The sequence below is a fragment of the Triticum aestivum genome, chromosome 3D (assembly GCF_018294505.1).
Source record: "Triticum aestivum cultivar Chinese Spring chromosome 3D, IWGSC CS RefSeq v2.1, whole genome shotgun sequence".
NCBI lineage: Eukaryota > Viridiplantae > Streptophyta > Magnoliopsida > Poales > Poaceae > Triticum > Triticum aestivum.
Genome location: NC_057802.1, coordinates 135,731,243 through 135,735,294, shown reverse-complemented (window position 1 = coordinate 135,735,294; position 4,052 = coordinate 135,731,243). Strand labels below are relative to the sequence as shown.

At 50.2% G+C, this 4,052-nt stretch overlaps 1 long non-coding RNA gene across 1 annotated transcript in view; it reads left to right on the top strand.

Moving 5' to 3' along the window:
• The window catches only part of LOC123074363 (uncharacterized), a 35,074-nt gene extending 31,229 nt beyond the window's left edge, over window positions 1-3,845 (top strand). Inside the window, exon 2 of the long non-coding RNA XR_006435941.1 lies at window positions 3,765-3,845. This is a non-coding gene — a long non-coding RNA (uncharacterized lncRNA). The remainder of the gene's footprint in view (window positions 1-3,764) is intronic.
• Window positions 3,846-4,052: the final 207 nt, after the last annotated feature.

Below are 4,052 nucleotides of genomic sequence, written 5' to 3'. Positions count from 1 at the left end.
GAGTGCCACAGTCGGACGTCTGAGCGACATCACATAAAGGGCTTATATCAAAAGTAAATAACAGGAGTGCCGCAGTCGGACGTCTGAGCGACATCACATAAAGGGCTTATATCATAACTTAATAATTCAGTAGCTCAAGAATATAAATCATTTCAAGTACGAGATAAATAAAAGGTTAGTCCATCCACAGGAATAACAATTTAACCGGGTTTACCACTCGGACTTCTTCACCGGGGATTTACCATGGAGACTGACATAGGAACTGACACGGATATGGATAAGTTGGCCACGGTCCTTGACCATGGACACGATGACTCGGAAAGATTTGACTCTGTAGAGTTTGTACTATTTAACCACAGCCAACGGATTTCAGTAGTCACAAGGGACTAGTTCCGTTTACGGTGTTTTAGGAGAAACACATCTAACCAGTACACACCCATTCAACATTCCGATGCCAAGAATCACCCTCGGCAGCGTTCAAGAAAAACCTTGAGACGGGGAGGCTACAACCTCGCGTAGCATGGGATCAAATTTATACCGCGCGCTCTAAGGGGTGCCCCCCTCTCGGTCCCAACCGAAACACCCATGCCCCCTGACCGGATGACTGGCTTTAATCCAGGGCCATGGAACCCTCATCCCGGCCCCTCTATTTGGTGTGTACAAGGAAAGAGGTTAACAACTTACTAAACCGTATTCTTTGCAGAAAACATGTGGCAGCACGAAAAGGAAGGGACGGTAACGTGACTCAGTCCACGTTAACGTCGGAGTTTAACGGATGACGTACGGCTGGCTTGCTACAACAATACCACCTCACTACCTTTCATGTCACCACATGATCAGGTCATCTTTCATCAAAGACCACGGTAACTTCGGAACACACGGATAGTTGCCTTGCATGCAACGAGATACTCACCGATGCTCATATGCCATGCACCACCATTCAAGCAAACATGCAAAACACCTATCATATCAAAGGTTCAAACATGCTTGCCTGGTTCGGAGAAGTCGGAGTCTAGCTCGGCGAAGTTCGCGGCTCCGGAACCTACGGTATAGCGAAACCGTACACTAACGTGAAAATCATCGCGTGCATAAAAATTGTTCCAAAATTATTCCAAATAAATACTATAAAAAACTAGGCAAAATTATAAGACTGACAGAAAAAGAATCAATCAAAAATCATCTTTTATTAAAAAGATATAAGGGTTTTAGTCCAGGGACTAATCTGTGATGAAACAGAAAAGAACCAGGGACTTAACTGAGAAAACAGAAAACGATTCGGAAAGAAATGCGCCAGCCCAAAGAGAAGACGCATTTTGCCCGAAGGCGCCATCAGAAAACGGTTCGAGAGGGAAATAGAAGAGAGGCTGACGGGGGGGTCCCACACGTCAGGTTTGAAACTTCGCCGGCGCCCGAAGGCTGCGGTGGTCGCCGGTGTTGAACCACGGCGAGGCAGGGAGATCGGAGGGTACCAAGAGGTTTAGTGTGTTCTTCCGTGTCGGTGGGTGGTGGACTTGGCCGTCGGAGAGCACCACGTCGACAGCGACACTTTCTCTGGCGGACGGTGGTTCGGGCGATGGTGGAGAACTCCGGTGGGTGCTGCAAACTCCAAATTGAAGCGCGGGTCAGGAGAGTGGATGTACTAGGAAGCTACTGGCAAGAGCTGAGGGGTAGAGGTGCACGCACGGGAGCGAATCGAGCTGGGTCCCGTGGCGGGTCGAGGCGGCCGGAGTTGGGGAAGAAGGCTCTCTCGGGGCTCTTCCAGTGGCTTGGCGTGGTATTGGTGGAGTGCAGAGGTGGTGTGGGTTCAAGTTCGAGCTCGGGGCCTCCTTTTATAGGCGATCCGAGGGGGTGGCCGTGAACGGGGTAGCTCCGGCGAGCGATTACGGCGAGGCAGAGGTTGGGCAGGGGGTTTAAGCGGCTAGGCACCATCAGGGAGGATCACTGGTGCCGTTCCCCCACTAAACTTTGGTCGGGCTAGGCGTAATGCATCGATCCTCGATGGGGCAGCCGTACGGGCACGGCGGCGGCAGAGAGCGCGCTCCGCGCCTACCAGTTCACGACGAAGGATGGCAGCGTGCACGGGTGAGTGGATGGCCACGCGGCGGCCTCGGGTGGCTTGGGCGGCGCCGGCCAATGCTGCGCCTCTCTGGCAGCCACAAAAGCCGCTGCTGCCGTCGCTCACGGGGTGGCGCACCTCCTCCTGCTCATCGCCGACGTCCGCAAGCCTCCAGGAGATCATGCGGCGCAGGGATAAGGAGGAGAGAACAGGGCGCAAGGCGCCACCGCGGTACTGGCGAGATCGAGAAGGAGTTCTGAAGAAAACGACAGTAGTTCCTGAAACTGTTAACTGAACTTCTGAACCTGACAGAAACAGTGCCCTTCAAGTGCTCGACAAAATGATTTGGCATGAAGAAAAAAAATTCTGGAGCTGGGACTTGGTGAGGTGACCTCTCAATGCACCCAGAGGCTGCCTGAATTTTCTCAGATTTTTAGGAGGAGGAATCAAATGAATTTCATCAAATTTGGCAAATGAGGTCCAAACTTGCAGCAAGTACAATTTGAAATATTTGAACTGGAGACCAGTGGATCATCATGGATCTTGGTTGAGGGCTCTAAGGACTAGCCAGGGAAACTTGTTTGGAGGCCAAACTCAAAGGAGAAAAGGTAGTTCCTTTGTAAACCTCCAAGGATCAAAATAGAAGGCAGAAAATATTTTTGATAAGAAATAAATGGAAGAAAAATCATGGGGAGGTTCAACTTGCTGGATTTGAAGTATATCTTGACACAAAGATGGGGAATGGCTTATGGGAGGGGATTTCCACTCATGCCATGGCAAGAAGAGATTTTGAAAAGGGGGAAAAGATCACTCCAAATGCCATAGGGCTATTTTAAAACATTTTCAAAAGAAATTTCCCAAATGAAAAACATTTGGGTTTGAGTCCACATAAGATGGAAAAACCTCCAAGACCAAAAATCAAGTCTTGGGTGAATCCAAACAAAACATTAGTCATAAAAGAAAATATTTTGAGAGGGAGAGTACTTCAGAAAATTTTAAATAACATCCCTCAAATCAAATAAAAGTTTGAAAAAAAGCCAAATAAAATTTTTGGGTGTCACACTTAGGGGTCAAGTAAGCCTTGCTTGGGAGTCAAGTAAACCTCTCTATATAAAGAGAGGAGATGTATTAATCTAATCAAGCAAGAATTAAGAAGGAAATCCCGCAACAATCATGTCTCGAGTTCTAGCGTTATTTGAGATGGGGTGCCCTTAGAGAGCCTGGAGACCTAACCCTACAACCCAGGCCATACCGCTGTCCAGAACCCGGGATGTTATGACCGGCACATTAGGGGTTTAGCAACGGGATGGGCGGCGGCGAAGACATAACACTGCGGGCTAATGGGCCTGGGCCAGGTTCTGGACAGCATCTCGGGTTCTGGACAGCGGGGGCACTGGGCTAAACCCCTAATGTGCCGGTCATAACACTTCTCTCCGCCTGCACAAACAGCTCGTCCTCGAGCTGTAAGGTGGGGACGCGCTTGCTGAACCCGGGAGACCTAACCCTACAACCCAGGCCATACCGCTGTCCAGAACCCGGGATGTTATGACCGGCACATTAGGGGTTTAGCGATGGGATGGGTCGCTTGCGAGGGATGGTATATGCCGGTCAGAACACTGAGCGGGCTATACCGCCAGCCCAGCCCGTTTCTACCTAGACATGCCGGTTCTAAGGCCGAGATTGTAGGGGAAAGATGCAGGAAGACGAGGACGAGGGCGCGGCGGCCGGCGGCTGGGCGCCGTCCTTGCGTGGTGGAGAAGAGGCGGCGGCGGCGCAAGAGGCGGCTAGGGTTTAGGTCTCCCGGCTCCCTAAGGGAAGCCGAGCAAATAGTGATTGCTTCTTGCTTGATTAGATTGATACATCTCCTCTCCTTATATAGAGAGGTTTACTTGACTCCTAAGCAAACGACCCTAATAACGATAAGATAATTGGGCTAAGCCCCTAATAACGATAAGATAACTTGGGCCATAGCCCACTGGGCTAAGTCCCTAATATG